General features: G+C 44.3%; 1 protein-coding gene across 4 annotated transcripts in view; it reads right to left on the minus strand.

Moving 5' to 3' along the window:
* The window catches only part of LOC138526081 (multidrug resistance-associated protein 1-like), a 1,621,759-nt gene that overhangs the window by 1,472,103 nt on the left and 122,056 nt on the right, over positions 1-27,600 (minus strand). The gene's annotated exons all lie outside the window — the stretch shown is intronic.

A 27,600-nucleotide genomic window follows, 5' to 3' on the forward strand; every position in this document is an offset into this window, starting at 1 on the left:
ATGTTTCTCAACCTTTCTGTTCCTTAGGCTTCCATCAGCCTCTTCTGCAGCTCTTGGATTACAAGAGTTTACTAATCTCTCGAAGCTGAATATTTTCCACATTTTGGGAGTAAATGCTATTCCAGTGTCTTAGGCTTCCATTACACACTTTCCTCCTTCTATGGGGTTAAGCTTTATCATGCTTACGTCAGCCTGTCAGGGTTTATTTAATGGACATTTGTATGGCGCATATAAACAGGTGTTTCTAGGCGCCACAAGACAAGATGGGGTGGACATGGGAATCAAAAATTAACAACACAAACGGTTATATTGGCCTTGTGACAATCCTATCGTGCAAGTGCAATGCAAGGTGGTAATTGCAAGGGGAGGAGGTGGAGGGAGAAGTGCAGGAGTTGGGTACCCCAAGGGTGGGGGCGAGCAAGTACTGGGCAGGCCAAGGCAGCAAGTGTCAGGGGAAGAGGGCATAAGGGAGGATGAGTGCGGTGGACAGGGAGGACAAAGTTGGGCTATTCCGGGAAAGGGGGCACGAGGGCAAGTGCTAGGAAAGGATGCTGGGAGGACTGGTAGTTGGTGGTTTGGCCCCTTTATGACTCTGAAGGGAATCAGGCCCCAGTCGCAGTGGCAGATGGAGTTAGCATGGAAGGGGGAGAGGAAAGGAAGAGAAGAAAAGGAAAGTCTTGAGAAATTTCCAGAAATTAAGGAGATCTGGCTCAAGTCTGGGGGGGAACGGAGGCCATTCCAGTGGGAGGAGCCAGCCGAGGAAAGGGACCTACCTCCAACTCCTGCTAGTAGATTGAAGGACTCTGGCCTGGAGGTATTTAGGGAGGGAAAGATGGAAGTAAAGAGGTCCCAGGGCGCAGACAGCCTTGTGGATGATGCATATGGTCTTGAATTTGATCCTTGCGGTCACCGGGAAACAGTGGGGAGATTTTAGGGCTGGAGAGATGCAGTCCCTGAGCTTGAGGCCAAGGATAAGTCGTGCAGTCCTATTCTGAATTAGTTGAAGGGGGTGAAGGGAGGAAAGAGGCAGGTTGAGAAAGATGATATTGCAGTAGTCTAGCCTAGAGAGAACCAGGGCTCTGGAGACATTGAGGACATTGAGCTTCTGGGGGAAAGTGAGGAAACGAAGAATGCCCCTGAGGAGGTGCAGCTGTAAATTGGACTTCTTGGCAAGGTGCATGATGTGTGGAGAGAAAGAGAGAGAGGAGTCAAAGATGCTCCCAAGGTTTTTTTGCCTCACAAGTGGGTGAGGGGAGATGACCCAGGGACTCTGGCCAGAGAGTTGAGGGGAAACAAGGAGCAGGTGTCTCAATGAGAAGGATCCCTGTCTTAGTGGCGTTAAGGCTAAGGGTAGGACACTGCAACCCCAGAAGTCACAATGACGTTTTCACCACTCTCAGGATGAAGAGTAGGAATTAAGGAATTAGACTTCAGCAGCCACAATATCTTCTCCTCAAGCTTTTCTGCAGGGGGTGAGTTTCATCAGTTTCCAAGTTCTCTGAGAGGGGGTGAGTATGAGCAGTCTCCAGGGCTCCATCCACTCACTTCACAATCTTTTGCTGGGTACGATCAGTAGTCTCCACTGTAATCTGAAGCTTCTTTTCAGGATCTTGAGAAGGATCAGCAGCTCCAGCATCCGCTTCAGTCAATTCTCTAACTGCGCACTCTCTGACTGGCTTTTAATAGTGAAAGAAACCCCTTTGTGGTTTTACACAGTTTTAATCAATGGGTTATTACTTATTAATAGCCTGTTCAATTTCTTGGCTCTTCACAGACGTCACACCCATCCCACTCTGTTCAGGGGCTTCTGTGTATGATGTCAACATCACACCCTGAAAGTAAAGGACAGAAACCATGCCTGATGTTGGATTTCACTCTCGCCTTCAGCAGCAGCATGCAGCCTCCAGCCTCCAAGCATCTCTCCCTCTCTGCAAGCACCAGTGTGACTTTGGGCGAGCATGCTATCTCTCTCTCTAATGCATGCTGATCACTATGGCAGGAGTTTCTCATCAACAGCACCCCATTTTTGTTTTACTTTATTAGAAGATGTAGGCAGAAAACACAGTGTGACAGGGTTGTGTGGCAATCTGCCAAATAAGGTAGACTAAGAGTATAATATACGTTACAGAAGCATTTGATCAACTTGATCATAAAATCCCAAAGCTGCAAAAGTTCAAAGCTGCAGCCACTTATACATTTACAAGAGATAGGGATTTACATAGTGTGGCGTACTGGAGTAAGGAGGACAAAGGGGTGGCATTTTCACTAGGATCGGTCTTTAAATAATAATGAAAAGGGCCCATCGCTAAAGGTTTTTCCCTACCTAACTAAAGAATTACATGGGTGCTCTCTCGTCAGGGTTGTCAAACTCAATGTGTCCGTCCTCTGTCCAAACTAGCCTACTCTAGCCCTACAACTAACAAAAGACATTAACATAAATAGTTCTAGAAGAATGACTCCCTTCTCCTGGTTCAATGGGTCAGCGCTATGGGCGTGTTTCTATTAGTCTTTGATAACGGTATTGCACGAAAATATCGTAAATAGAAAACCGAATGGTTTAAATGATTGGATTTTGGCTGTACCAAAACTACATACCGCCGAAAATGCTGGACATTTTAACAATTTGTTTTTTTCATTATAGCGAACAAGGGAAGCAGGGCTTGCGGTGGTGTCCCCCCCCGCCGTTCTTCGATATAGTGGAATCGGGGATGGTCAGGTGTGGACCTCGCATTCAAAATAACGTTTGGAAAGAAAGAAAAGGACTCTGCAGCACCCATTCCCATCCACGGAACTGAAGGGAACTGGCGCTGCAGAGACTCGCCGGCACACAGAGAAGTGTGCCGCCAAAAGGTAAGTAAGGGGATAGGGGTAGCGGGGTACACAAAAGCAATTTAGCTGTGGGGTTATTATTTCGAATACGAACATTTAGAATTTGACATTTTCGTCTTTGAAATGTTCGTATTCAAAATAATAACGTACATCCTTTGATAACAGCTCAACGTCTGCACTGAGCCAATGCCAGGAGGATGACTTCCTTCTCCTGGTTCAGCAATGTACTGCCATCTTCTCCTGGTCAACTTGGTCATCCTCCAGGCTTCAGTTTGGTAATCATGTGCCTTAGTTTCTGATTCAAAAATTATGTGGATAAATAGGACAATTACTCCCTTCTCCTGGTTCAGTCGTTGGTTATCTTTGGATAACCTCCTGCAACACTTTTTATCAACCTTGGCAATTCTTCCCAGACTTGTCTCAAGGCCTTGCTTAAAGGTTATACACAGCTTCTGTTTCCAATACACAGTTATTCCTTCACTTTCCTTACCTCCATTATGTCAGTGAGTACAAGGGGAATTGTTCTCCTAGTGTCTTTATTTCCTTGTTTCCTTCTAACACTCTCACAATGGAGACTGTTCTCGTGGCACTCTTCAGCTTTATTGCCCCTCTTGAGGATAGAGTGCTGAGGGAGTCTACTCCTGATATGTTCTTCTCTTTTAGTCACTTTGACCCAACAACTGAGACGAGGAAGATCAATTGTGATATAATCTTTACACTTGGTACCTTTATCACAACTCTGGAGATGAGGAGATTACTCCTGATGTCTTCTTCCCATTTGGTACTCTGGACATAACTACTGAGCCCTGAGAGATCTGCTTGTCCCCATGAGGGGAGTCTCTACCTGTCAGGTCCTGTTTTCTGCCACCCCTAGCAGGAATGGGCCTAGCAGGCTCACCTGCCTAGTGTCACCGTGAACGGCTCCCCCCTGGGGAGAAGTGATGTGATCCCATGAATCATAACAATAGCCATAAATTGTCTTGTGAATAGGTGTGAAAAGAATAATAGGCTTGGTTGTGGACCACTGGAAATTACTACTCGCTCTCCAAATAGATCTTGGATCCTTCAAAGGTTGTTAAACTGAACACCATTAAACTATAGAATAATAACAGACTATATTCCAGGGCTTAGAAGCTGAACGAATGTGGCATAAAGAACTGTATAAGAATCTGATATATACTCTCTAAATGGAAAATGACTCGGCAAATTAACGACAGCCGGAGGCAGAATAGCCTCTGATTTATGGATAGTTTATGGAGAACGGTCATCACTGATGCTGTTATATAGGGTAAATGGTAGGTAGGGCTCAAAATGTACAATCACCACAAGCTATTGGCTAGTGAAAATTGCCTCATGGGGAGTAAGAAATGGCGTTCTGTGTGTATGGACCCCTTTTACAATGGTGCAGACGGGCTAAAAATGATGGTGTGGAAGGTTGCCCAGAGCAATGCCCGTGGTTCAGATTCATTCAAAACCTTACATCAATCACTTTTGTGGTTATAGTTTGTCTCACTATTTGAGCGAGGATATGCCCAGACGTGGGTCCCTTGCTTGCTGCGCCATAAGGAACCAAGCTGCACCTCACTGATGAGCCCCACAATGCCGAAACATGTCTGGGGTTGCCTGTGTTTCTGTGCAGAGAGGACCTGACCTAGCAGCTTGGGCTGAGCTGCTACCATTGGTGGCAGTACCTGACTGATTTTCATATGGCTGGACCCCTTTTGCAATGGCGCAGATGGGCGAAAAAACAATGGTGTGGAAGATTGCCCAGAACAATGCCAGTGGTTCAGATTCATTCAATACCTTCCACCCATCACTTTTGTGGTTCTAGTTTGTCTCACTATGTGAGAGAGGGTATGTCCAGACGTGGGTCCCTTGCTCGCTGTGCCAATGCGAACCAAGCTGAACCTCACGAGGAGGCCCAACAAGACTGAAACATGTCTGGGGTTGCTTGTGTTTCCGTGCAGAGGGGACCTGGCCTAGCAGTTCGGGAGGGGCTGCTACCATTGGTGGCAGTACCTGACGGATTTGCATTTGGCATGAACCCTTTTGCATTTGTGCAGACGGGCTAAAAAACAGTGGTGTGGAAGGTTGCCCAGAGCAATGCCAGTGTTTCAGATTCATTCAAAACCTTCCACCCATCACTTTTGTGGTTACTGTGTGTATGTATGTTATGGAGGTGGCAAGTGGCATTTTATGCCTGGCTAGTAGCTTTTTTGGGGAGCGTAGCCAGTAGGCAAAGGATGAAGGCATAACTCTCCAGAGCTACTACAGCCGCCCAATATGATCCTGGAATAATCCTGTCTGCAGAACACCAATTTCGAAATTAAAAGGTACATCAGAATCTCTGAAACACCAGACTACCGATCTATAATCCAATAATACAAAGAATATGGGACGGTAGGTGAACGCAGACTGCATTAAGATGGCCACCATCCACCTCGAGGACTTGCTTGACACAGTACAACGGTTGCAACAGGCTTAGCAGCTCTGCGCTGCGGTCGCGCCTGATCGGAGGTGCCAGGAATTGAAATTGGAGAGCCATGAGTATTCGTTAAACAGCAGAACCCACCATCCTGAGTAGGCACCAGAAAACACACACCGGAAGATGGGAGGGAGCGCATCGGGCAAGCGCTCTGGCCAGAGATGCGCATACAGCAGCTAGAGACATCAACTACCTGCTGGTCCAGTGGTGGTGGTGGTGGTGGCACGCTACTCGGGATGCAGTGGAGGTACCCAGTGCCAAGGTCAGATCCAGTCCGAGGTTGCGGAAATGACAGGTGAGTAGGCGTGTGCCTCAGCGAGGTTGCAGAACCGGATGCGGATGAGCCTGCGCCGCAAGCAGCCGGTGACTGCAGATAAGCGCCACAGACATCAAACAGCTTGGAGGCGACCAGCATACTCACTACAACAGCCACAGTTGGCGAGCTAATCAGCAGGAGCAGGGGATTCACAGTGAAGAAAAGAGCTACAGCCTGCAGCCGATCCATGGAACCCCGGAACTCCTTACTGGTGGCCTAGTGGCATATGTCCGGTTGCAACAGCGCCAGTGCCTCCCCATGAGAGAGATAATTCCCAACACCCTGATCTCATCTAGTATTATTCCTTTGAGAGCTCACACAACTACGCTTAGCACAACAGGTTTGAAGACAGAAAGACCTGCCAATTGAGGTGATGAATACGCTGGAACAGTCAAAGTGGATGACAACAACCACACAGCACTATGGCTGCATGAGCTTCTAAATCACTTCACATTAACACAACAGGACTGGGGAAACCCACTAGACTTAGATTCACACCGAATTTCACTGCTGACAATCCCAAGGCTCCCTCCAAGGTGAAGCACCGTAACCCCCGTCCATACCTGATACAGTAACTGATCACTGATAGCTAATATCTTCCTCACCCAACAGAGCAGAAGTTGACAGATCCTGGTTTTCCAGAAGGTGTAAAGCAACCAGGGTATGACAATCATTTTACATATTGCTATTTTAACCATTAGGGATAAGGACAGTTTATTTGACAGATCCTGGTTGTACAGAAGGTGTGTTGAGGTCACACTAATGGAACCTGTTCTACGCAGAGAGCAAGTTCATTACAGCAGATATCTGACAGACCCCTCACCTTAACTTCCTCGCTTCAGCACAACAGCCCGCAAGCAGACGACACATCATGATGGGGGTAAGGGACGTCAACCAAAAAAGGACAAATATAGACACCAACAATGCGCTCACATAACATCATAAATGCAGAGTCCCTCACAACAGACTCCATGACAAACCTGGAAAACAGAATTAAAGTCGGTCTTGGAGCTGAAGATTGCGAATATTGGCAAAGAGCTAAATCTCATAAGGGTAGACATACATAAAGCGTCTGAGACACAAAAAGAGACGGACCATTAAAGAGGAGGCACAAAAACGTAAGAAACCGGTTTCTTTACTATTGCAGACAACCAAAACTTTAGAAGCACGAGCAAAGGACGCAGAGGGCTGCTCGAGAAAAAACAACCTGCGCATAATTAGTCTCCCTGATGGGGAAGAAGAGTACTCCATGGAACTATTTTTGGAAACCTGGCTGCAGAACATACTAGGTTCCAAAGGCCTCTCGAAGTGGTTCGCAGTGGCGTGGGCTCATAGAGTCCCCGCAAGTAGGTCCCCCCCCGAGAGCCTGGCCCAGGCTGGTAGTGGTGCGAATATTCAATTACAGAGATCGCGACGCAGTCCTCCAGTTGGCCAGATCAAACGCCCAATACGAATTGCCAACGGGTTCGTCTTGATCTTCCCGGACTATACGAAACGAGTGCAACAAATAAGGCAAAACTTTGAGGAATTTAAAAAAGGATCTTGACAGAGAATGGCACCCGATACATGCTGCTGTACGCAGCCAGGTTGAAGATCATGCCAGGTGACAAGCACTAGTTCTGCAATTCCCCAGAGGAAGCATAGGAATGGTGGGATACAGAGGGGAGCTGGGCCACTAAATCACCCAAAGACCAACAAAGGTGAAAATCTCGAGAACAGGAGAATGTAAAATGGATAGCTCAGATGGTGGAAGGATCGCAGTGATGAACGAGGGCACTCTACAGGTGGCAGAGATAGTGAAAGAAGAGGGAACGGACACTGAAAAATTCACAGATGACTCGGATCAAAGGAACGAAATGCCAGGAACTTTTCAGTCAAGGAATGCTCGAAGTTCCTGAAACATGATCTTCCATAGTTGAATACGGGTGGGCGGCGGAAAAACTGGAGGAACACCATAAAGGGGTTTAGGCAAGGTTTGCTAGCCCTTCCTTCATTACGGCACATCCCGCAAAGAGGGGCAGGGACACCAAACCCCAGATGCAAGTCAACTGCTGATCTCCCCCTGAGCGGTATGAACAGTCGTTAAGCGCCTAAACTGTGGTTATTCAATACGGAGTAACCTTAAAATTGGGCGTATGCTCCGAGGTGTGTTTTCTAGTTTAGTTGATTGGAAGTTAGGGGGGGTGCAAAGGAGACATGGAGAGGACATGGAGAGGACAGGGGAATGGGGGGGAACGGTTTCAACTCAGAGCCACATGGTTAAAGGGTATAACGGTCCAACCATTGTAGAGGGGGGTGCGAGATGGGGAGGAGGACAGAACCCACTCACTTAATATAGATATTCGCACAATACTAACTTGGAATGTACAGGGAATGGGCAGTGCTAACAAGAGTAGAGAAATATAAGGATCTCTGAAAAGATGCGGGGTGCATATAGCATTTCTGCAGGAGATGCACCAAACCAGTGCAGAACGTATGCAAGTTAAAGCAAGTTGAAGTGTGGGGGGTACATGGCACACACTTCTCCTCCTACTCCAGGGGGGTCCTGATATGGATAGCCTGAGGGATCCCCATACAGATCTCTAAAGTTATGCGAGATGAAGAGGGAAGACGATTCATCTATTGGGAACCCTGGAAGGGAGGAATTTAGTTTAATTAACTCATATGCCCCCAACATTGATAACAACACATTCTTTCTGGGAGTAGTACAATTGTTGGGAGGACATAGCTACAGGGAGGTGATATGCGGAGGTGATTTTAACTGCCCAATTGACCCAAGCCTAGACCGACTGGGCTCAGTCGTGACACATACATCGCTGGCGATGAAGTCACTGAAGCATAGCATGTCAGACCTTGATTTGATTGATTTATGGAGAGAACAAAATGGAGACGAGAGGGGTACTCCTTTTATTCCCACCCACATAACACACACTCTGATATATAGTTTTCATTTTGGTACGCAGAGACCAGATTCCCAACTTCACAGAAGCCTCCTACTTAGGGAAGACGCTGTTGGACCATGTTCTACTGAAGGCCAGGATGACCTGGGGAGGAGACGAGGGAAAATAGTCAACCGGAGGCTCAGAGCAGAGTTGTTAAAGTACGATATTTACAGAGGCGAGATACACCAGGCCATAATAGATTATTTTGCGCTAAATTAAGAGCCAGTGGGGGATTATGGAACATTTTGAGAGGCATTAAAGGTCACCATTTGAGGGAAGTGTTTGGCTGCCACCTGTGGCATCCAAACAGAGCTGCAAGCCAACCTGAAAAACGCAGAGAAACAAATAATGTGATTAGAAGGAGAATTGGCTAAAGGGTCCTCATGCGGGGCAGAACTTCTGCAGGAACATATCCTACGGGTGAAAGTGCAGGAAAGTTTAGGTAAACATGACTACACGCAATATGTGAAGAAGATTTAAGGGGAAGGGGGTAAGGCTGGTTCTTAGCCTGACTTATCGGAAGGGAGGAACCAATGTGTACTATAACCCAGATTATCTCAGAAGCGGAAGACCTGGTCACAACACAGGAGGGAATTAACAAGGTTTTTCATGACTACTATCTCAGTTCATACAAAAGTGGGGGCATATAGAGGACACGACAGAGGTACTGGAACAAGCTCGTCTGACAAAGCAGACTGCAGCTGCTGAAGAGAAAATGGAGGGATCAGTAACAGAAGGGGAAATAAGGACAATGATTGACTTCCTAGGGACAGGGAAAACGCTGGGGGGGGTGGACAGCCTTCCGACGGAATTCTACGCAGCCAATGCTGACCTACTGGTCCCTAAACTGAAACAACTCTATGACTCTGCCTTTCAGAAGGGACTTCTACTGGAGTCCATGAGGGAGGATATAATAGCGGTGCTGCTGAAGCCCAGAAAAGACCTGCACAGTTGTGAGTCATACCACATAATCTCACTATTAAACTTTGATGTGAAAATATTTGACAAGGTGATAGCTAATAGACTCCTGAGACAGACTTCACACCTGGTGCATCCATGCCAGTGCGGCTTCGTGTGGGGGAGAAATATGACGATGAGCCTACGACGACTCCAACATTGAAACAGTAGAAAATGTAGAGGAGGAATTAGCTTCATTGCTAGATGCAGTCAAAGCCTTTGACTCTGTACAATGAAGGTGGCTTTTTCAAGTACTAACGAGATTTGGGTTAGATCCTAAAATGTTCAAATGGATACGCCTATTGTACCAAAATGCCCTGGCAAGGGTAAAAACTAGCAAGGTTTCCCCCAGGTAGCAATTGGAAAGGGTCACACGACAAGGATGGTCCCAGTCTCCCATCCTATTTGCCTTGTCATTAGAACTCCTCGCAAATATTTTCAGAGAAAGATTTAAGGATGCAGGCATAACGGTTGATGACCAAACAAATGTGATATCCTTGTATGCAGATGATGCTCTCCTCTATGTGCAAAAAACCTGACCTACACGTCACGTACATGCTTGACATGTTGGAACGCATAGGCACGCTGTCTGGCTTCCTAATCAATATGGAGACATCAGTAATCTGCCCATTGGGTACTCTAAGAGGACAGTCACGCAGGGACCTAGTGGAGGTGGGCATACAGTGGGAAACCGACTCCTTACGGTATCTGGTGTGAGAATCCTAAGGGTATTCTCACTCCTAAACCCCTTGGATCCTCTGCGCAGGTGGTCAGGGAAAGGCCATCACTATTGGATCCTGACCTGGAGGGTGGAGAAACGAGGGAAGATCACCTGGGTGGAGGACTCTTAGGAGCTAGGAGCGGGATGCCCTTTGGTGAGACATGGTATCACCCTTTCCCTGGTGACAAACAACCTAACCCTTCCCCAACCTTTATGGGCTATTGTAAGCCAGTTCCCTCTCATTTCTCCACAAATGACACTTGACAGTACTGGGACGAAGAAGAGGCAACTAAGAGCAATGAAGACTATGCTCTTTTACCACACTAGTACTCTGAAGAGGAAGATGCCTGCTAAGAGTAGTGAAGGTCAGGCATGTCCCTTTAATGGGAGTCAGGCAGGGCTGAATATTAATTCACACCTGCATCCTGTCAAGGGGCTGCAGGTGTATAAATGGAGCCCCCACCCAGTGGTAGAGGGAGTCGACAGGAGAAGGTGCAGGAGGTTGGTGTAGGCGGCAGAAGTCTGGAATGCATGGCGTGGGAGTGGGGACTCCCTGGAGCAGATTAGGAAAGCTGAAGGGAGCAGTGCAGAAAGGCTGCCCCAGTCCCATCCATTCAACATGCTTGTTCCCCTGTGGTGGTGGACCACCCCAGGACTGTATGGAGCCTCAACAGAGAAGGAAGAAGGTTGTGTGATCTGCACTGCAGCACGAGCATACAAAGTAACCAGTACATTTCTAATGCTTGAGAAACCCTGTGTGCGTGTGTGAACTGAAGGGTTTCCAGAATTACATTGTATCGGAGTGGTCGCGTGAAGCAAGAAACACGTTTTCAAAGGTCTCTGAACATTGAATTGCTCAATTAAAGGAAAACAACCAACTATATCTGTTAACAATACAACAAAGGGGAATGCTTTGTATCAGAATGGTCACATGTGGCAAACAACACGTTTCCGAAAGTCTGTGAACACTGAATGATTCAATTAAAGTACAACGAACAGTTACATTTGCTCAATATTAAATAAAAGGGAATATCTTGCATTAGAGTGGTCGAGTGTGGCAAGAAACACGATTTTGAAGGTTTCTACACTATGGATTTAAAGTGAAATGAACAATTATTGAACTCCTTATGAAGGGAAAAAATTCCCTAATCCAAAGGTTTAATTATTGAACACCAAATTGAGTTAAAGACTTTGCTGTTAAACAGAACTAAGACTTTGCTGCTAAACAGAATTAAACAGTTGAAATCCACAGGAGGAAAGAATATTGAAATCCATACAAATATCACATATTGAAGTTCTATAAACCTATCACTGTATACTACAATATAACAAAAGGAGAAAAGAACAGGCAACCAAAGGATACTGAAGCCTGACTTATTTTCAAAATGTGAGAAAGCTACCAACCTATTTGAACTATACATTTGAAACCACAATCAAACTATAGAAGACCAGTGCATTTTGTGTTTGTTTTGGAATTGTGGCCTTTGGAACTTGAGGAAGGGAACCCCGAGTCCTGACATTTTGTGTTTCCTTTGGAATTGTGGCCTTTGGAAGTTGGGGAAGGGAACACTGAGTCCTGACTAGAAGCCTTTCATTGCAAGGTCATTTAAGTTGTGTGAGTTGGAACTTGGGGAAGGGAGACCCAAGTCCTAACTTGGGCGAAGGAAACCCAGAGTCAAGAAGAGACTATTACATTCTAATCCTCAGAAGGGAATTTTGAGACTTTACTTTGTTGAACTGTTTCATACTTGGGGAAGGGAGCTGCAAGAGAGAGAGCTGCAATCTGAAAGAAGCTTGGGACATTGTGTTGAATACTGTTTTCTTTTTGGTTGCTGACATCTCTACACAATGTATAGTTATAGTTGTGAGGTCAAGCATGGTTTTTGGACACAGGCAGACTCCTAAGGTGAACTCTTTGACTCAGACTTTCCCTAGTTATATTTAGGTAGGGAAATCCCACCTTAGTATCGGGCAAGTTAGGCCTTTTTCCAGCCTAACATTTAAGTTAATAAACTTGGTTATTTTGAATCCAGAATCTGTTGTCTGTGTCCTTCTTCATGATGCCTTGACACTGGGCATACAGGTTCATCACTCAGTGGCGGGCATATTTCAGTATAATTGAGCAGGGCGCTAATGGGCCTAGAGAACAGTATAACATTCTGGAATAATCTGCCGTATCCCTACTGGGTAAGATAGCGATATGTAAAATGATTGTCCTACCCAGGTTGCTCTTCCAGTTTACCAATATTCCCTATATGATTAGGCCTCCCTTTTTTTAGAGCACTCAACAGCAAAATATCAGAACTTCTGTGGGCCGGGGGGCGGTGTGGAGTGCCACTTAAAACCCTCCGGAGAGGGAGCACTCACCCTCCCTGATTTTGAGCTGTATGTTTTAATTACAGCATGCGACTAGATGGGATACTGGGGATGTTGGGACAGATGTATTATTATTGGGAAATACCCTAAAGTATTACACAGGGATGGAAACACTCTGCAGACAAGTGGGGAGGTTTCAGGGAACCTGCATTTCATGGACGGTCCAGCAGGTATGGAAAAATTGGGGAGGGTTACAGCCCTAACATACCCCTGAGAGCGGATCCCAAGACAGCAAGAATTTTAGGGGACATGGATGCAGACAGATGCGCTCACAGGGGCCTTCAAATGGTGGCAGAATTGTTTGAAGGGGGGGAACTTTTTGCCTTTCACAGAATGGTAACAGAAGCTTCAGATGCCAGAGAGACAATTCTTAAACTTTGCACACCTGGTTAAGAAGCTGGCAAGTAACCCCCAATCACTCCAGTTTTCCAAACTATACTGACTGTAGGAACGGAACATGCAAATACAAGGCTATATGCAGCATTAAAGGTCAGCGAGACACTACCTCATCTGAAAGTAAAAGAAATGTGGGAAATGGATATGGGAGCGGTATTGGAGGAGAAAGCATGCAGCAAGATATGCTCGTGAATTAGCAAAGTACCAAGACATGCCTGATTCAAACTAATCCGGTTTTTCATTGTGTACTGGGTCTATATAACCCCAGAGAAGCTACACATTATGAACAAAGATATAATACATACATGCCCAAGATGCAAGAGGAAGTCTGCTGGGTTTTGGGCACATTGTTTGGGAATGTCCAATGATAGAACACTACTAGCAGGCAGTAACACACAAAGTTAACAATTTACTGGGCAGACAATTGGAATGCGCTCCTAAGATTTGCTTACTGGGAGTACTTCCAGGGGGTAAAAAGATAAGACATACAAATAAAATAACAGCCTTGCTATTGGCGAGATGTCATATGGCCATCTCCTGGAAATGCCCCAACAGGCCTTTGTTGAGTCAGTGATCTCAGGAGTTATTGAAGTGAGTAATGGCAGAAAAAGCAGCAGTGCACAAACAAGGGATAAGGGAGGAAGCCAGGCACTCTTTTCAATGACTTGCAAATATCCCTGGATGATCTACCTCTGTGATGGAAGAAACACAGGGACATTGGGACTAACTGAAGGCCTAACAACATTCCATTTACGAACCTCCAAGATGTTTGAGACTTATATTGAACCATACTTAGCGGGGTCGGTTACAATTGGCTTATTCATGAACCTGAGTTGGAACAAGAGGGAGGGAACATGGAGCTGGGGTTGGGTGTGGGTAGTTGTTAATGAGACTAATTGATGCATTCTCCTTTATTGTTATTGCAAAAACCAATAAACCAATGTTGAAAAAAAATTGACATGTTGCCCCCTGTGTGGGGTTATACGAAGGCCAGCGCTATAAATCTCATATATATCATTAGAGAGTTATTTAGATACAGCCTCTGAGAGGTCTCCCATTTTTCCACAAAGTATATTACTTTGTGGTAATTTACTTTGTGGAAATTACTTAGAAAATACTTCAGAATGTATATGTGTTTGATGGTTAAGGCGTAAAAAGGGGTGGGTAGGGGTTTTAATGAATGGGGAAGGAGAGCATTTGGGTTTACCCCCAAATCAAAAATCTATTTTGAAGTAAAACGTTGAATACATTTCCACGAAGTCAATTACCACGAAGTAATTTACTTAGTGGAAATGGCATGGAACCAGTGTTGTCTTGTTAACTCCAAGACATGGTTCTTAGTGTGCTGCACAGGAGTATTATTGTTGATTCTCTGTGTAAGTGAGCTGAAATATGAGTAGCCAACACTTTGATATAAAGCAAACCTACAGCAGTCTCCTTGGTCTTTTCTACAAGGTCTCATGTGTGGCCCCAAGCCTGCTACTTAATTTTAAATGACTATGTACTTCTAGGTTTGTTTTTATCATGTGGTCTTTGTTAACTTGTGTCAAATAATGCTATATGTGTGCTTTATTTATGAAAACAAAACTACTGTTTATCCAGCTGGGTAATTCAGTTCTTTGTTGGCTTCATTAAAGTGTAATCCAATGATTTAAGTGTATCTTGATCTGTAAAAAAACACCTATATGGTACATAATGTCTAATAGCATATATGTCAAAGGTTGACCACAAGTGCTTACTATACACATCTGTTTCAAGGCATGCTAAACAGATGTTGCATAAAATCAATAAAACCGATTGCAAAGTGTTCCAATAGTAAATTACATATGAAGATCAAAGGAAAGGGCCACTGTTTTTCAAACCATCTCCTGAACTGCATAAACCTCAACATACCTACTGCATGTTATTCAGTGCACAGATTATGCAATTTAGCCTCTCAGCATATCTGTTGATATTTAGTTTTGTTTCTTTAATAGACATAATGAATGGCTTGTATTTATGTTATATTTTCACTGTATCTTGATTAGAGAGGCAAAAGTAGAAAGTAAAACACCAATTGTAAGCAGCATTGGTATGTAGTAGTTTTACTTCTTGACATGAGTACTTGTTATCCAGAAAATGTGAGTACCCTCAATCCCCAGAGGGAAAGCAGAAGAAAAAGGAAAAAAAGAATACTACACAATTAATTTTCCTATTTCAAAATGCAATTTATTTGAAATTGCATCAGTCATCCATGCCCAATGTTACATTTTAAGTTAAGCACTGAAGTTAGTGTTTATTATCAAGAAAGTGTGATCCTCTAATGAAAAGGAAAACTATATTTGGTTAAATTCATTTGTTCCATGCATTACAAATTCTTAGATGTTGGGAGTCTGAGCTTTTGGGAGGAGCATGAGAGAACCCTTTCTAGACAGCCATAGGAAAACACACTTGTGAATCATATGGTTACACAGGGAATCGCGTTTTATAACTTTTTCCAGTATTAGGAGGAGTATGTGGAAGTAACCGATGGGGGAATGTTTACTTTTAAATCATCTCACCTTTGGTTATTTTAAGTGATACCAAATTTATCAAAAACATGTGTTAATACAAAAACGTTGTCCCGGTTGAAAGGTGTATAACAGGTGTGCCTGAAAAATAATTTCATTATGATTGAACCCTAGTTGTTGTGTCTGTTACTTTGGAATGAAGGCTGCACATCTGTCAATGCTATACGCTAATTGATGTATGTCTTTCTGTTATATTTCAATATACTAAATGTTTCCTTTTAGTGATGTAAGAAAGTCCTCAGCCTGTTTCTAGGGACATCTACTGGATGACCAAGGAGCTGGCTACCTCCTAGAGCTAGTGGATGGCGGTCCTTAGGATGTCAGAGGAGGATCAATGGGTCACCCTCACCCAGTCCTCATCACTTCGTGGGGACAGTCCCATGCATCTTCCCTTCTCATTGCTCAAGAGTGGTGCCCTTAGCCAAGCACAGAGCTTACATCCTGGAAGATCCTTCCCACAACATATACCAATAATCCCACAAAATGTACAGGGATTCTGGCCCTTTGAATATATTTCAGTAAGGGGCACTGTCCCTTTAAGTGAGGTTGCCACTACTACTTAAAAGAAGAACAACAGAGTATTGATAATACCATGCTTATCTGTTTCCCAAATGGATGCTCTTGGTGTGTTTCTAGGCCACCAAATCTATAAACGTTGTCCCTTTAAGAGAGGTGAGCACTGTGATCAAGGGAAATATGTAACAAAGACAATACATCTTTATCGCAGATAGTGGGGCAAGTCAGCTCAGAAATTAGAATCACATTAGATGTGCCCATGGCACTCACACAGCTATCCCACGAGAAGATCAATGGTTCCATGCTTTCCCATAAATATCACACAAAATGTCATCCTCCAATACAAACACCATGTTCATTTCCATGCTAGCGAGCCCAGAGAGGTTAAACAGAGGAACGTCGCTAGACACAAAAATGCTTTCACTTTGCTCACCAGCAGTCAACTTCTCCATAGACAATGAATGCAGGATCTGAAGCACTGACAGGGAAGGGAAATGTTCAAGAGAAACTGGGGCAGCTGTACTCCCACCAATAATGACAATCAATTCCAAAATGGCAGGCCAACCTTTTAAAGGCTTGGTCCCGCTTAAACGTGCTGAAACAAACAATGCTGATTTCCATTCATTTACTCCTAGAGGTGCAGACCATGTAACGAAGTCCAACGCCAGAGAGGGAATCACTGAGCTACTTAAGTCCATGGTCCGAGTCAGTCAGTATTGGGTTTTGGAGTGAGAGCTGGTGGTAGGAGTCTGGAGAGCACTGGAGAGCAGAGTTGATGTTGGGAGTAGGTTGTAGAAAGCAGCGAATCTGAAAGAGATTGGAGAAAGAAGAAGTGCAGAGGAGATTGGCGATACAAAAGGGAGAAAGACCATCAAGGGAAGGGTGATTCAAGAGAGCAGGAGGTTGGTTAGACAAATCAGGATGTTGGTTTGAGATGTCAGAAGAGGGTTGGAGGAGAATATCAGGGTGCTAGCAAAGCCCTAGCTAGTAAGATAAGGAAGGCTTGATAGGGAAAGCTTGGCCCCCAAGGTAGGGCATAGAGGTGAGGAGCCGAACAGAAGGGGAAAAGTCAGGGGTGGTAGAAAGTACTGGCCTGGATGTGGTATCAAGGAGGAGTGCAGGAGTAAAGAGAGGGTGAAGGGGCTAAGAGTTGGGACAATAAGGCCGATAGGTGACAAAGGTCTTCTTAATGTCTGCCTCCATGAAAATTCAAGGAGGCAAATCCGGCTGCCTCAGTAGCCAAGTTGAAGAGGGAGCAAAAGGAGACCCAAAGAATACCAGAGAAGAAGGGTGCAGGAACCCCTTTAAACCTTATTCTGAAAATCAAAGAAGGAGAGCATGAGAGGACCAGCAAAGAAGGGTGCAGGAACCCATTAAACCCACAACTGAGAAAAGAAGGGAGAGAAGATCCTGTGCAACACATATAAAAAGGAAGCCATTACCATTAAGCCCAAGATGAGACTACAGGGAGATTCCCTAAGAAGGAGAACAAGTGGTACAAGAACCACAAACTTGAACTTTTGTTGTCCTGGAGCCAATTAAATTCGGAACTTATTTTCAATACATATCATTCTCAGATAGTTTGAAATGCACCCTGGCTCAGACCTCCCTAGGTCTACAACAAATCATAGAACATTTCCTCCGATAAATGTAATCTGGTCTGAAAAACACTGCCATGTTATCTCTTATTTTGATCAGATCAGTACTTGGACATACCTAATTATCAAGTAACCTAAATGTCAGATTCAATAGATAATATTTCAAATGCCTGACCTGTCTCAGCCAGGTAGCCCTACTTAGTGTACCAGCCACTTTTAGTCTCCATAAACAGGCAACTACTGGCAATAAACAAATAAGAATTAAAAATACTGGACACAAAAATGGAAACACAGACACAAAGTAGCCTCCTACCAGCTTCCCTGCCTCCAATAAGCTACACATATAGGTTTGGTTTAGTAGTACAAGGATTGGCAGTTAAGCCAGACTTTCTGAGGGTTCTCATAATAGTAGAAAGATAAAAAGATGGTCTTCCCAAGTTTTACTATAAATTACTATGGCCCCACAGAATTCGGAGTAAGGCTGTAATATCCTGCCCATAAGTCGTTGGAAAGTGGCTGGGGTCCCATGCAGTCCAAAAAGGAGGACTTTGAATTGGAATAGTCCCATTGGTGTTGAGAAAGCGGTCTTTTCCTTATCAGATCGATACACAGGGGCCGGCCAATATCCTTGGTTAAATCTAGGGTTTACAGGAATGTGGCATTTCTGAGTTTATCAACTCATCAATACGTGGCATAGGATAAGCATCATAGGTGGAGATGGTGTTGACCTGCCTGAAGTCCATGCAAAACCTCCAACAATGATCGGGTTTAGTCACCAGCCAATAAGGGAGGACCATTGACTGGAAGAGGGCTTGATAATGTTCGCCTCAAGCATTTTCTTACCTTCATCAATTACTATCTGCTTTCGTGCTTCTGGGAGTCTATACGGTTTCAAATGGACCACCTTTCCCTTTGGAGTTCTGATATAATGATAAGTACTGTGTACTCTCTGTGGTTTCTCAAAGAAAACATCGGGGAGTGCCATAGCAAGGTTGTTCAAATCTTCGTTTCTAGATAGTTCTTGGGGAATAAGACCAGTATTGTCTATCTCCTCGGGGACCAAACAGGACAATATAGAGGAGGTAGTAGCAGGAGCATTTTCTTTCCACTCCTGTAGGAGATTTATGTGGTAGAGGTGGGTCTTTTGCCTTCCATCAGATTGGGCTATTTTATAGGTACAGGTTCCCGTTTGCTCCATTACTTCATAGGGCCCATGCCACTTTGAGACAAGTTTATTTTCTGAGGTAGGTAAGAAGACTAATACTTTCTGTCCTACTGAAAATTGTATTAAATTTACTCTCTTGCCATAGGTGGATTTTTGTTGGGCTTGAGCTTTCTCCGTGTGAGTGGGGACTAGACTTGGATGAGTTTCATGTGCTCTTGCAATCGATAGCTCTCTATGAGAGAGGAATAGGTGCCTCTTCTCTTTCTTCCCAGGTCTTCCGGAGCATTTCTAAGACAACTCTTGGTTCTCCACTGTAGAGTAACTCAAAAGGGGAGAATCCGGTGGATGCCTGAGGGGTCTTTCGCACTGAAAATAGGGCCCACATGATCTTACAATCCCAGTCCTTCCCATCATCATCTACCAATTTTCTCAAAATCTTTTTGAGGGTTTTGCTCAATTTATCTATCAATCTGTTAGTTTGGGGGTGGTAAACTGAGGTTCTTAAGGTGGTAATGAGTTTGATTTCACCCATAAGCTTACTCATGAAAATGGATCCCTGATCCGTTCGAATTTCCCTGGGGGAACCAACCCAAGAATAGAATGTCAGTAGCTGTTTCAAAATTAGCTGGGTTGTGTTGTTCCACATGGGGAAGGCTTCTGGGCACCGGGTAGTGTTGTCAACGCTTACTAGGACATATTTATTACCCAGTCTAGAAGTTTCCCACAGCCCAATGATATCCATCTCTGTTGTGGAGAAAGGGACTTCTATTATCGGTAATGGGGTTAGAGGGACAAGTAAGGGAATAAGTGAGCTGGTTTTTTGGTACATTTCCCATGTCTGAATAAAGTTCTTTATGTCAGCATGGACACCCGGCCAATACAACGCCTTCTACGACATCTAGACCAAACATCCAAGCCAGGCCAGATTTTGGGGCCAATCTTATATAACAACCTGCAGGTGGTATTAGGACTAAGTTTGTGGGAATCATCCCTCTTTTCCCGGGAGGGATAGTGGCTTCTCTGCTGCTATAAATATCAAATCCTATGGATTCTTTTGTGGCGGTAGAGGGGTCTGAGGCTCCATGACTACGTTTCTGGAATTTTAGGGTCTCCCAATTTGTCTCACTTGAATTGTATCACACTAAGGGAAACCTGGGAAGAAAGGGGAGAAGCACCCACACCTCTTTCACAGACATTTACCTGGTTACTAGAACACATGAATCTAGTCAGAACTCTAGCTCATGCTCGTATGGAAAAAGTTCAAAAACCACAGAAGCTTTCCTATGATAAAATGGTAAATCTTATATAGTTTTCAGTAGGTCAGAAGTTTCTGTTTCTTTTACCTACGACTGAAAATAAGATTTTTCAAAATGGCATGGGCCCTATGAAATACTAGAGCAAACTGGAACATGTACTTATAGGGTAGCCCAATCTGATAGAAGACAAAAGACCCACCTCTACCACGTAAATCTCCTGAATGAATGGAAAGAGAACACTTCTGCCTCTAACTCTTCCATGTTATCCTGTTTGGTACCCCAGGAGAGTGATAACCTAGAAAATCATTCCCCAAGAACTACCTAAAGAAAAACAAAAACATTTAAATAACCTTATTGCCGCTTTGCTCGACGTATTTTGTGAAAAACCAGGGAGAGTACATGGAACTTATCATTACATCAGAACCCCAAAAGGAAAAGTGGTTAATCTCTCAAACCATGCAGACATCCACAGGCGGTAAAGAAAATAGTCATTAATGAGGTTGAGAACAAGCTGAAGGAAAATATTATCAAGCCATCTTCAAGCCCATTGTCCTCCCCTATCGTGCTGGTAACTAAACCAGAGCAGTCTTGGAGATATTGCAAAACATCATGGATGACAGATAAATTACGAAAAGCAGAACTCCAGAAAATTCACTGGACCGATGAGGATGATGTTTGTTATAACAACCTTAAACAAACATTGGAGGTCATTACGACCCTGGCGGTAGGGGGTTGATGGGGCTGGTAGAGATGCCAGCCCTGTTAACCCCCTACCACCTCATTATGAGGTCTCCTCGCGGGACCCGGTAAGGATCCTTAGCGGGTCCCGCGAGCAGACCAGGATGCAAACAATGGGCCTGTTATTAACGAGCCCGTTGTTTGCATCCTTCCCATTCCCATTGAGCCCTATAGGGGCTCGAATGGGAATGGGGATGTACTGGGTCCGAGTTCCCTGAATGGGGAAATACCGGGCCCTCCAAGGTCTGAATGGCCCGTAATTTCCCCATTCAGGGAACCCGGACCTTGTTCCCGGAATGGGGGTAGCCATGCCGCAAATAGTAGCATGGCTACCTCCAATGTCGTATGAGGCCCATTGTGTCAGAACCCCATATTGAAAGTGGCAGACTACTAAAAAGAGTTTGTTTTAAAGACTGATGCCTCCCTGACTGGATTAGGAGCCATACTGTCTCAGATACATGATGGCTTGGAACATCCTATATTATTTAGCAGTTGCAAACTATTCCCCAGAGAGAAAAACTACTCTGTGTTAGATCTATAAGCCCTTGCCATCAAATGGGTGATCCTCCATCTCAGGTACTACCTATTAAGAAGGACATTTACCCTTATTACTGATCATTCACCCTTAGTCTGGATAGGTCAAGGGAAAGAATCTAACCCTCAAATCATTCCGTGGATCCAGGCCCTAGGGGTGGACAAGTGCGGGGGAATCACCTGCGTGAGGGGTCCTGGGGGAGTGGGGGAGGAACTCCTGATGGCGAGATATGGTATCCCCCCTTTCCTACACAAACACTGACTCAAGGAAGAAGACGTCAGAGGCTAAAAAGAGTACCACCCATGCAATACATTGGACATGTCCCAATAATAAGATCAGGCAGGGTCAAGCAATTGATCTTAATTACTTACACCTGGTACCTATTAGCTCTCCGCACATGGTTAAGAGGTGGAACACAGACACACTGAGCAAGGCGATGCACGAAAAAGAGCAGTTCTTCCAGGGAGACGGCGACAGGCCAAAAGGCACAGAGAAACAGAGAAACTTTGGACACCCCAGCGAGAGATAGTTACCTCTGAAGGGCCTTGAAGATTGCACAAGGATGCCCAGCCAGAGAGAATAGACAAGCCCCTTGTGTTTCAAGTATACCAGCATGAAATGTCTGATGCCATAGAAGCGGCGGGAAGAGAAAGAAACTGAGATGCAAGATGTTAACTGTTGTTAGGTTTTATTCCGGCAGAGGGAAACCTGGATGTGAGAGGTATCTTTGAACTTTGAAATAAGTACTGTGCTCGAAACTACATTTACCAAGAGGCTTTGGTGTAGGAGAGAAAAAGTGATGTTTGAGGAAAGAAGGCAGAAGTGGTCATGCCGAGATAAGGTTAAAAGCCTTGCAGTTTTGAAAGTCTTCGACAGCGGAAGGAAACTGAAAGGAGGCTTGAGCCCAACAGAGGGAAGCCGATGAAGGTGTGATTGAAGCTTGGGGAAGCGAACCCCCACAAATTGTGATTGAAAGGTTTGAGTCCGGCAGAGGGAAAACCTGTATTGAATTGTGGTAACCAGAAAGAAACAAATTTATTGAACTGTATTACAAACTAAAAGGTGACCTGGGCTGGAGTGGGAGAAAGCTGAGAGGTCCAGCGGATAAACTTTACGTGGATGGCCAAGTGGGCTCTGGTCCACGAGGCAAACTGCATCCTTGTGTCCGAAGCCAGAGTGTGTCGCAAGGTCCAAGTTTGCCACTTTACGCCATGCTACAAAACGAGGGAGAAGGGAGTTTACTCAGCCATTCTGACATTTCTTTTGAACACTGATTTTCCTTTTTGCATTATACATTCCCTTTACACATTTGTTGTATTATAAAGAGGACAGACATTAGGTTTATTAGTATAGGCTATTTTATTTTGACCAAGAATTGACTGGGACTGTATTTTCTTTTTGTTTGATAGTTGACAGTCCCATCTTAGTTATAGGGCAAGATAGGAGTTTTCCGACCATTGTTAAACCATCAATAAGGTTTAGAAACTTGCAGCTTTTGTGTCAGTGTCTTCTTGTTTTTTAACATGTTTATTTTAATCCGGTTGTACAGGTGATAACTGTATAGGCATACATTAAATACAAAATGACCTTAAGTTCCAATACAGTAGGAATGAATGAGAGTAGTCCGGAAACCCCAGAATTCACTCCCCCCACACTACCCCCTGCTTTGCCTCCAGTTCAACCCCCGTTGGGCAGGCTGTGGGATGTATTTACCCATGCATCCTAGCCCTACCTCAAAACTGTGCAGTACTGACATGAAAACATCATGATGGCCAGAGCTTCCCAGAAAATGCACAGGGAAATGCAGGAAGAATAGGCTGCCACCCATTTTTGCCGATGTTATGGGCACAGAAGGACGCTGCCTAAAACCACCATTGGACTACCCGCACAGTAGTCTGAAACCATTGGGAATGGCAATGCTGATTGCCAAATGCAACCTAGAATTGTGGGGAATTCATTTCTTAAATCCCAAAAATGGGTGCAGTACCAGTACTCACCACTATCCAAAAGCCGGCGTTTTAAAACCACTCTGTTTCCCTGAAGGCAAGTCAAAATGCCTATTTTCAAACATTGCAATATGTGCAAAATATTTACTGAACACCAGCAGACATTTGGTAGAATGGAGTGTTGTGTGCCTACAAAATCTGGGAAATGAAGAGCCCAAAACAATGCTTATAACAAAACTGCTATGGAGTCAGCAGTTTAAGTTGCACTGGATTTAAAGACACTAAAATCGAAAATGTTTAGATTAAATGAGTGAGCTATGTTTGGTGTCACATGCCTTTGTAACTGTTTAAATGTCATAGTTTTGCACTTAGAATCAGCATTCTAGCTGCATGTGTAAAATTGCAAGTTAATTTAAAAAGCAACAAATAACATGACAGTAGCTGAAAGTCTGGCTTAAGGAACTTGATTCTGCCTGGCAACTACCCCCATCAGGAGTGAAATTTGAGTCACCACTGTGTTCCCAGGCCAACCTTCCTTTTGCTGCCCAAGCTAAGGATATGCCATCTATCTGATAATTGAATTACCTGTGCTCTGCAAGAGAGTGAACAAAGCCCTCTTCACTCAGGCAAAGGTTTTTATTACCGCAGTCGTAAAATGTAGCTTCCTCTTGGCAGGAGCTGGGAGGAGCACTGCCTGTGAGAGCAAGCTGGCTTGGCAGAAACTGGAAAGACTGGTTTCTATACCATGTGACCTGGGAAACCACACCCCTTTGGAGCCAGAACATAACTTTAAAAAGATGAATAACTCATAGAGCGGACATGGGAAAATTTTATAAATGATACCATAATTCTTGTGATTTTTCTGCCCACATTTTAAGAGGTTTTTCGACCCGGTGGCATGTTCAGGGGGGTTTTAGCGGAAAAATTGATATTACTCTAAATGTATGCATGTTAAAAATCTGAAACTTCATCAGTTAATGTCCGTACTCCCTGCACACATGTATGTAAAGTTGGGTCAATGTCAGAAATTGCAAAATCAGTTAAAAAGTGAAATATGTGCCATTTCTGAATGCAAGCTCCCAGGAAGAGCAGAGTTTGAACAGGGGATACCTCCTGTAATGCATGATGGGTGCATATGATTTTAAAACAATATGTACCTCTGCAAATATGTATTTGTTTCAAATCTAGATTTGTGTGTAAGTTGACAGGAGGAGTGGACTTTCTGCAGGCTGTAAAATGACATCACTCTGACTCACAGTTCATTCCCCAATCAAATGATAAATGGAAGTTTGACCAATTAGAAGCTAAGAGAGAGGTAGGGTCAGTGATGCTAGAACACACCCACATTCTAAACACATAAAAGCAGACAGACAGGACAGATAGGGACCTTCCAAATCCATCTGCAGCGGGACGCTCTGCCGGAAAAATCCATACTTACCTCCATCAACCTCCAGAAAGCCAAACTAGAGACTTCAATCTATCCAGGACTAAGAGACCAGACCAGAGAGAAAGCAGTGCTGTACCCAGAGAGACCCAGACCAGCAGAGAGAGCTGACCCAGATCACTGTGAAGTGCAGAGGCCAGACCAGACCAGACCAGAGTCCAGTTTAAAACCCTGACCAGATCCATGGCGAGGCCCATTTCACTCAAGAATATAGTGTGAGTACCTAGAAAACTGTGCAGGACCGATCTCTTAGTTTAAATTCATCTAATTCAATCTATTTAACCTAAGTAGAACTGCCTCCTAGCTGTCACCTGTCATTTCTAGTTGCAAGCTGCACTTGTCATTTTGAGCTTTTGAAATTTGCAAACCCAAAAACGACCTTTATTAAATCGCTCATATCTCCGCGACCGTTTGGGCTAGAGACTTGCAGTAACTTTCCGGCGAGGAGAACCGATCGATCAGTACCGGATGGAGGAAAAGATGCTGAACTGTGCCATCTATTGGAAGAAGATGAGGAAACATCCCAGATCTTGCGAGTCCCATCAGTGAAACCGAATGGCCATCGCAAGAGGGGGGCTTGTGGGATGTATTTACCCATGCATCCTAGCCCTACCTCAAAACTGTGCAGTACTGACATGAAAACATCATGATGGCCAGAGCTTCCCAGAAAATGCACAGGGAAATGCAGGAAGAATAGGCTGCCACCCATTTTTGCCGATGTTATGGGCACAGAAGGACGCTGCCTAAAACCACCATTGGACTACCCGCACAGTAGTCTGAAACCATTGGGAATGGCAATGCTGATTGCCAAATGCAACCTAGAATTGTGGGGAATTCATTTCTTAAATCCCAAAAATGGGTGCAGTACCAGTACTCACCACTATCCAAAAGCCGGCGTTTTAAAACCACTCTGTTTCCCTGAAGGCAAGTCAAAATGCCTATTTTCAAACATTGCAATATGTGCAAAATATTTACTGAACACCAGCAGACATTTGGTAGAATGGAGTGTTGTGTGCCTACAAAATCTGGGAAATGAAGAGCCCAAAACAATGCTTATAACAAAACGGCTATGGAGTCAGCAGTTTAAGTTGCACTGGATTTAAAGACACTAAAATCGAAAATGTTTAGATTAAATGAGTGAGCTATGTTTGGTGTCACATGCCTTTGTAACTGTTTAAATGTCATAGTTTTGCACTTAGAATCAGCATTCTAGCTGCATGTGTAAAATTGCAAGTTAATTTAAAAAGCAACAAATAACATGACAGTAGCTGAAAGTCTGGCTTAAGGAACTTGATTCTGCCTGGCAACTACCCCCATCAGGAGTGAAATTTGAGTCACCACTGTGTTCCCAGGCCAACCTTCCTTTTGCTGCCCAAGCTAAGGATATGCCATCTATCTGATAATTGAATTACCTGTGCTCTGCAAGAGAGTGAACAAAGCCCTCTTCACTCAGGCAAAGGTTTTTATTACCGCAGTCGTAAAATGTAGCTTCCTCTTGGCAGGAGCTGGGAGGAGCACTGCCTGTGAGAGCAAGCTGGCTTGGCAGAAACTGGAAAGACTGGTTTCTATACCATGTGACCTGGGAAACCACACCCCTTTGGAGCCAGAACATAACTTTAAAAAGATGAATAACTCATAGAGCGGACATGGGAAAATTTTATAAATGATACCATAATTCTTGTGATTTTTCTGCCCACATTTTAAGAGGTTTTTCGACCCGGTGGCATGTTCAGGGGGGTTTTAGCGGAAAAATTGATATTACTCTAAATGTATGCATGTTAAAAATCTGAAACTTCATCAGTTAATGTCCGTACTCCCTGCACACATGTATGTAAAGTTGGGTCAATGTCAGAAATTGCAAAATCAGTTAAAAAGTGAAATATGTGCCATTTCTGAATGCAAGCTCCCAGGAAGAGCAGAGTTTGAACAGGGGATACCTCCTGTAATGCATGATGGGTGCATATGATTTTAAAACAATATGTACCTCTGCAAATATGTATTTGTTTCAAATCTAGATTTGTGTGTAAGTTGACAGGAGGAGTGGACTTTCTGCAGGCTGTAAAATGACATCACTCTGACTCACAGTTCATTCCCCAATCAAATGATAAATGGAAGTTTGACCAATTAGAAGCTGAGAGAGAGGTAGGGTCAGTGATGCTAGAACACACCCACATTCTAAACACATAAAAGCAGACAGACAGGACAGATAGGGACCTTCCAAATCCATCTGCAGCGGGACGCTCTGCCGGAAAAATCCATACTTACCTCCATCAACCTCCAGAAAGCCAAACTAGAGACTTCAATCTATCTAGGACTAAGAGACCAGACCAGAGAGAAAGCAGTGCTGTACCCAGAGAGACCCAGACCAGCAGAGAGAGCTGACCCAGATCACTGTGAAGTGCAGAGGCCAGACCAGACCAGACCAGAGTCCAGTTTAAAACCCTGACCAGATCCATGGCGAGGCCCATTTCACTCAAGAATATAGTGTGAGTACCTAGAAAACTGTGCAGGACCGATCTCTTAGTTTAAATTCATCTAATTCAATCTATTTAACCTAAGTAGAACTGCCTCCTAGCTGTCACCTGTCATTTCTAGTTGCAAGCTGCACTTGTCATTTTGAGCTTTTGAAATTTGCAAACCCAAAAACGACCTTTATTAAATCGCTCATATCTCCGCGACCGTTTGGGCTAGAGACTTGCAGTAACTTTCCTCTGATAGCTTAGAATCGTAGCTTTGAAGCGCACCAAGAACCGCATTCCTACCCCTTATAGTTTTACCGCAATCGCGGAACACGCATCCGCGAATTTTACCGCGATTTGCAATTTCTTCAC

This window comes from Ambystoma mexicanum, chromosome 7p (genome assembly GCF_040938575.1).
Source record: "Ambystoma mexicanum isolate Mex_15411 chromosome 7p, UKY_AmexF1_1, whole genome shotgun sequence".
Classification (NCBI taxonomy): domain Eukaryota; kingdom Metazoa; phylum Chordata; class Amphibia; order Caudata; family Ambystomatidae; genus Ambystoma; species Ambystoma mexicanum.